Genomic DNA, 7,972 nt, shown 5'->3' with positions numbered 1-7,972 from the left:
TACCTTATGTTCAAGCCTTTTTGGCTCTGTTACAATTTGGCTCTATGCACTAAATGTCAAACCGAGCCTTCCTCTTTATTGTCCTGATTGATAAAAGACACCCTCCTCAATCTATGCCCTCACCTCCACCTATATTTTCATCTTCTGAATCTAGGCTGCTACTTTCCAGGCTTGACTTGACTCAAAGCTGCCCCTAATATAGACTTCTTTTTTTTAAAAAAATAATTATTTGTTTTATTCTCATTTATTCACTCATTTATTTTTAATTTGACCAGAGAGAGACACAGAAGAGGAGAGAGAAGGAAAGTGAGAAAGAAGCCACCAGGTCCCGACTCAAACCGTGGTTGGCCATGTGTGAGTATCCAGTACCTCAACCACCACGCCACCTGCTGGTCCCAATATAGACTTCTAATATCCAGATCCAATCCCTAAAACACCACAGTGCTACTTATCCACTTCATAGAAATCATACTAAGGCTTCTCTTTCTCTTCAGGCCAATTTGTACTAGGAACATAATGTTGGGTTCATATTTTCATTGGCTTAATCAATTACAGATAGACAGGACATTACTTACAGCCCTTTTCCTACTGCATGTTATTCTGTTGAGCCCTTTAAGACAAGACTTAGTGGGGCTGGCAGGTGGCATGGTGGTTAAAAGCGCTGGACTCCCACATGGCCGACTGTGGTTCAAGTCCTGAATCTGGTGACTTGCTTTCGCACTTTCCCTCTCTCTGATCAAACTGGAAAGTAACAATAAAAATAAATAAAGTTAAAATAAAATAATTAAAAAAAAAAAGACAAGACTTAGCAAGAGCCTTTTAAAAGTCTTCTCCCTGGGACCTGCAGTTAGCATAATAGCTGTGTTGCTGGACTCCCATGTAGTTGACCACAGTTTGAGTCCTGGACCTGGGGGCTTAAACTCACGCCAGCCATGTGTGCGTGCGTGCCCAAGATCCCGAGAGGAAAATGGAGAAGGGATTGTGGTGTGGCTATCCCCCTGGGGGGCTGTCTGGCGAGCACACGCGCCCTACAGTGAAAATCTAAAAAAAAAAAAAAAAAAATAAAGGCTTCTCCCTCTTGGCTAGCCTCCATACTGTCAAATACTTCAAACTTCAGTGAGGCTTTACTTTAGGTCTACAGAGCTTTTTTACTCCACCTTAAGGCACATCACTTATTTCTGCCTAAATATGCTTTAAAGACAATACCATTGCTGACATACAACCATAGATAGCTAAGAAAGTTAGAGTCTTCAAAATAATGTTTAGTCCCAAATTCAGAGGGTCCAGCACATTCAGAGCTCTAAGCCTAGCACACCTATTTATATGATTTAGCTTGCTGGATCACAAGAGAAAAAACACAGGAACAACTGCCCCAGTACAGGTAAGCCCAGATAATCCTGCCGGCAGCCTGTCTCGAGTTAACGTGCTAGAATGTAATTCACAGAGGTACCCAGTCCACATAGAAGAGATGCTTTTCACCTTCACAATAGAAAACACATTGCCAACATTTCATTTTAAGAGAATTAAAAAAGACATTTTTCTTTTTTTTTGAGAGGTTTTTGCTATAGGGCGCATGTGCTTGCCAGAAGGACAGAGAGAGACAGACAGAAAGCGAGAAATCACCCCCAGGGAGGGATGGCCACACTGCAATCCCTTCTCCTCCATTCTCTCAGGGTCATGCGCACACATGCACACACGCCCAGCGTGAGTTTAAGCCACTCGGTCTGGGACTTGAACTGCAGTCGACTACATGGGAGTCCAGCAACGTGGCCATTATGCCATCTGCTGGTCCCAAAAAAGACATTTTCTAAACCCTCTTTTTCTTTGTCTCTAAATAAAAAACCATCCATCTTACACTAATACCCCTTTACAATACCTCCAGATACACTGGGAAACCTCTGACTCTCAGTCTCTTAAACAAAAACCACAAAACCTCATCTTTTACACCCAAGCTAGGTCAATACAGATTAACATACTAATCAACAGTTACATCTCACTGTAAATGCAAAAAAGAAAAAAAAAAAAATCCAAAACACACTCTAGTTTTTCCACTCCTAGGATGGCCAGACTCCTGACTAACACATAAAATCTAAAGATTCTTGGGACCAGCATGGTGTAATGTTTACATTCCTGGACTCCCCGGTAGAGACCAGGTGGCTTAAACTCACAATGGGCATGTGTGTGCATGCGAGCCCCCAAATTACAAGAGAATGGAGAAGTCATTATGGCATGGCCATCTCCCCTGGGGGGGTGATTCCTCACTTTCCATCTCTGCCTCTCCACCAAGTGCCCACACCCTATAGCAAAAAATCTCTCTAAAAAAAAAAAAAAAATCTAAAGACTCTTAACCCTGCTAATTCCTCAAACTGCCCCACCTATCCTAGCTCTACATACTGAATATTTTCTCTTAAAACTGACTTGGAAAATTTTTTCTGACAATCCTAATAAATGCACAACTAAGTTTCAACATTTTTTTAAAAACAAATACCAAACAAAAGTAATCCAAGACCTGCAAGTATAGGATTAAAATGTAAAACATTCTGGGACCAGCAGTTAGTGTAATGGCTATGTCGCTGGACTCCCATGTAGTTGACCACGGTTCGTATCCTGGACGCAGTGGCTTAAAAACTCACACCGGGTGCATGTGCATGCGTGCCCAAGATCCTGAGAGGAGAATGGAGGAAAAGGGATTGCGGCACGGCCATCCCCCCTGGGAGGTGATTTCTCGCTTTCTCTCTGTCTGGCGAACGCACACGCCCTATAGGAAAATGTAAAACATTCTCAGCTCTGCTGTAAATTGCTAAGGACATTCAAATTTGCTTAAAAATTGTCAAAACCTAAAATAAAAAAAAAAACATCCAGGGACCAGCAGATGGTATAATGGTTATGTTGCTGGACTCTCTCACATAGTTGACCACAGTTCAAGTCCTGAACCTAGTGGCTTAAACTCACACCAGGCATGGGTGCTCAAATCCCCAGAGAATGAAGGGATTGCAGAGTGGCTTTCCCCTTGGGGATGACTTCTCACTTTCTGTCTCTCTCCCTGACTCTTTGGCAAGTGCAGGATCCCTACAGCAAAAATCCCTTGAAAAAAAAACTAAAAGCAAACACGGAGCAGCAGTTAGTGTAATGGCTATGTCGCTGAACTCCCATGTAATCGACTGCGGTTCAAGTCCTGGACCTGGTGGCTTGAAACTCACACCGGGTGCATGTGCATGTGCATGCATGCCCAAGATCCCAAGAGGAGAATGGAGAAGGGATTGCAGAATGGCCATCCCCCCTGGGTGATTTCTTGCTTAGTCTTTCTCCCTGGATAGTGCTCGCACCCTGTAGCAAAAACCTCTCCAAAAAAAAAAAGGGTTAACTTGTACAATTTCTTAAGAAATAGGGAACCAGCAAGTGGCATGTGTCAAGTTTGATTTAGGATCTGTGGCGCTGGAGTCAGAGATAGCATAGAAAATAAGATGAAAATAGTCAGGCCTTGGGGACCAGCAGTTAGTATAATGGCTATGTCACTGGACTCCCAGGTAGTTGACCATGGGTTGTGTCCCGGACCGTGTGGCTTAAAAGACTCATGCTGGGGGTGTGTGCGTGCGTGTCCAAGATCCCGAGAGGAGAACGGAGAAGGGATTGCGGCGTGGCCATACCCCCTGGGGGGTGATTTCTCGCTTTCCGTCTGTCTCTGTCTGTCTGTATGACGAGCACATGCGCCCTATAGCAAAAATCTCTCTAAAAAAAAAAAAAGCCAGGCCTTGGGGTTTAGCAAAACAAAATTTATTCTGTGAAAAGCTCTTGGGCGAGGACCCCTGGTCTGAACAGAGGCTGGGGGGAGCCACACCCAAAGGATTGCTGCTCATCCTCTTATAGGGGCCCTTGTCCAATGAGTGGTTGCCACAGCATTATGGCATCCTGTCCTGGCCAATGGGAGACTATATTTCTGTTCAACTGGTAGTGGGCATGCCAGATGCAGAAGACAGGAAGGTTCCCAGTGTGGACAACAGGAAAGTTCCTGCCAGCGGGAATGTTTCTGTGATGTTTCTTTTCCCTTCCCCCAGACCCTACATTCTGACCTTAAAGGGATAAGAGTACCGCTCTGGCTGCTTCAGGCTGTGAAGGGACACTGACTTGGGGTCCTCTGGTCCAAGGGTCTTGGGGAAGGGGTGCATAGAGATGCGGGAGCATCTGATTAATTGCCATTGGTGATGCGCGTTCTCTGAGCAAGTGTAAGACACAGGGCACAAAAGCCAAGATTAGAAAAATAGCTTTTAGTGGTCCCAGAAGAGACAGTAACCATGGTGCTAATGTCTATAGTCCATCCCAATTTGTCCAAGAGTCAGCCGCTGCTTGTCTCTGCTTAGAGGCCAAACCTTTAAGCTGTTAAGCCATGTCTTGGACCACTCCTGATATATTGGCATAGAAGCAGCATTCTTCTCCCAGAAATGGACAGAGTCCACCTTTTTCAGTGGTGAAGAGATCTAGCCCTCTATGGTTCTGTAGGACAACATCAGCTGGGAATCTAGCTGAACTTGTAGGGTTTTGAATTTTTGCTATTTGTTTGAATCCATCTGCCAAAGCAGTAGAGAGCTGCTGGTAGTGGGCAGCGGAGAGTGCTATTCCTCCAACACCAAATTCCACTCAGCTGTAATTCCTAATCCAATGAGGGATGAATTTTATAGCCCTACCAGGGGAACAGCAACTGTCTCATTCCCCTCTAGGATGTCTACTTGGGGGGTGAGAACTGTCCAGGTACAGGCTCTGGACCAGTTTGCTGGGAGGCACCAGTAAGCATAGGGTCCGCCCATGAGATAGAACCCCAGGCATTGAGAGCAAAGTACAGTAGTACAGTCCCATTTTCAGGAAACAAGTGGGTGCAGGACACATTACCTACCTCAATGGAACCCTAACTTGTAAAGCAGCCCTGAGACTTGGAAGATGTACTTGGGAGATTGGTTCTTCCTGTACAGAGGTCAGATTAACTAATGGGTTATCATTCGTAGGGTAGACTGGAGTGGCATATATGCGGGGAAGGGCTGTTTCAATGCAAATCCATTAACTGGACACCAGCTGGGGCTTCACCCAAGACAGGAGAGCATGAGTTGTATTAATGAGTACAATAACTCTCAAGTCCAGCTGAGGGTCTCCTCGGGGCATAAGGAGTCTAAAACCGATTCAGGAGGTTTGGGGTCTGTTTTTGTTTTGTGTCTTGGGTGGCAGCTTGAGTTTCTGTAGGACATTTACCTTCTCCATCTGGGAGCCCATACTGTCTAAGGCTTTCATAACATATCCATTCTCCTGAGGGGGGTGGGCATGTGTAACAACCATGGTTCCCTCTGCTTTTTCCTACAAAATTAAGATGTCTTTTGGTTCTGGCATTGTTGGATTATTTTGAGACTGAGGCAAGCCTTGTCGCCCTTTCCCTGATGTATGAATGCCAGTTGGGTTGGGAGCCCTGGGATGATAATGGGAGTGGCCAAGCGTTGGCAGGTATGATCCCAGCTGTAGGCGGATAGTGGTCTGTTGGACAGTCCAGCCGCACCATGTGAGGCAAGGGGGAGAGGAGTTGCCATTTACCTCTTGTAAAAGCCCAAGACCCAGGGGTAAGAGGATTAACAGGGTGACTAACCACATGGGAAGGCAGCTCTGGTTAGCCAGTCCAGACATTTTAGACTTACCATGATTCCCATGAGTAGGCGGTATAAAGTACTGCTAGCAAAAGCCTTTTCTCTCAGGAGAGCCTGGAGGAAGGCCAAATAGGGGAGGGTAGTCAGCCAAAATTGGCTGAGACCAGTGGGTTTTCAGGGGGGTTGCCCGCAGACAGGTAAGTGCAATTGGGGGCAAGTCAGGCTGCCCCCGGTCGAGTTCTAGTGTAAGTTTGGTATGGTGTTCTTAGCAGGGCCCTTTCTACTTTACCTGAGGACGAGGCCTATGTGGAATATGGAGCTTCCAAATGATGTTTAAGGCTTCGCTGACCTGCAGAGTCACTTGTGAGATGAATACTGGGCCATTATCAAACTGAATGCTGGTCGAGACCAAAGCGAGGGATGATGTGCTAGAGGAGAATGTTGGTTATGGTGTCAGCGGTCTCATGGGTGGTAGGAAAGAAAGGCCTCTGTCCAACCTGAGAAAGTACCTACAAGAGTAAGAAGGTATTTAAACTGTGTCGAGGCATGAGGGTAAAATGTTTGCCAGCCTTTGCAAGCCATGTGTCCCTGGAGTTGGTGGATAGGGAACCGTGGGATGGAGTCCTCCCTGGAATGATGTGGAATCACAGGTTGAACAGGAATCGTGAACAGCAAAGATCAAGGCATGGAGGGAAGAGTGACTGTAGGAACTGATATAGAGGCTGTGGACCTATATGGGAGGAGTTATGAACATGGGTAAGAAGGCTAAGGGCCTGGGTACCTGGTAAGACCAGTTAGCCATCAGGAAGAGACAGCCATCTGCTATCCAATTGGGTGGCTCCAAGGTTCTGTTGGTGGTGGAAGAGTTCCTGTTGTAAATATGAAGGTTTAATTGTCAGGGAGAAAAACAGGATGGGTTTAAAATTAGAAGTGAGTTATCTGGCCACCGTATTGGCTCTAGTGTTGCTATAGCTATTGGGTCTGTTGAGATTTGATGTCCTTTGCAATGTATGATTGTTACCTCGGCTGGGAGCTGGAATGCCTGGAGTAAATCAGAGAATAAATCACCATTGATTATGGGGGAGCCCTGTGCAGTGAGGAAGCTGCGTTCTTTCCATATATCCACATGACTGTGAACAATGAGGAAGGTATACTTGGAATCCATGTAGATGTTGCCCCTTTTGTCCTTAGACAAGACGTGGAGCCCTAGTGAGGGCATAGAGTTCAGCCTGCTGAGATGTAGTTGCCAGTGGTAGTGTCCGCCTCCAAGGTGGAGTCTGGAGTGACTATGGCATATGATGCCTTCTGGGAGCCCTGAGGCATTGGCCACTAACTTCCATGTACAAACAATGTAAGGGTGGGGTTTCTTATAGGGATGGCCACAAGCCCAGGATGAGCCAGATGAGAGAGATCTATTACGAGATAGTGTGAGGCAGGGTGTTGTCTGAGGAGGAAACCACAGTAAAAGGAAAAAGTGGGGGGCAGTGTTGGAGGATTATGGAGGAATTTTCAATGAAGAGGAGGTGGATTTCCTGGATCCCTGAGGGACAGAGGATAGGGAGGACGCAATAACTTAGGAGGTCCTGAAAGTGGTGGGCAGAGAGAACTGTAAGAGGCTGGAGAAGGGTGAGTTTGAGAGCCTTTTTGGTTAGGGTGGCTGCCACTGCCAGGGCCCAGAGACAAGGTTGTCAACCGTGGACCATCCCATCCAGCTGCCGAGATAGGTGATGGGGCTATAAGTGGGACCAATCAAGTGGGCCAGGACTCTAGCAGCCACCCCAAACGTTCATCCATAAAGAGGATGGGATGAAGGAATGTGAGGAGAGCCTATATGGTAGAAATAAGAGATGGTTCCCAGGGGAGAGAGGTCCCCTACAGGGGATTCCTTAGCTGCCTGATATAAAGGGCGAGCCAAAGGTGCATGGTTAGGGACCTAATGCCTAAAAATGACCAGATGGCATAAGCTGTGAGAGGTGGCTGGCGTCCTAATAGCCTGAAGACAGTCTGTCCCGAGAACTCTGGTCTTGGGAGTCAGGGAGAGTCCCAGGTACGTAACCATCAGACTGAACACCTGGATTTTTGAGGGGGTAACTTGATATCTTTTTTTTTTTTAATAGACCACGGATTAGTTTATTTTTAACACCCATCATGCCATGAATTCATAGGGAATAGGTTCCAGCAGCTCAGGCTCCTTTCCATTGGTTCCCACAAAGTGTGCTTCTCTGGGTGGAGCAGGCTGGCGCTTTAGTTGAACCCAGGCACCTTTCTCTTTGGCTTCTTTTTTTTTCTGGTCATTTTCCTTCAAACTTAGGAAGCTATCTCTGCTCTTAGAATGTTTAATATGCTCAATA

This window comes from Tupaia chinensis, unplaced genomic scaffold (genome assembly GCF_000334495.1).
Source record: "Tupaia chinensis unplaced genomic scaffold, TupChi_1.0 Scaffold000484_1, whole genome shotgun sequence".
Lineage (NCBI taxonomy): Eukaryota > Metazoa > Chordata > Mammalia > Scandentia > Tupaiidae > Tupaia > Tupaia belangeri.
Note: the sequence above shows the minus strand (reverse complement) of the source record.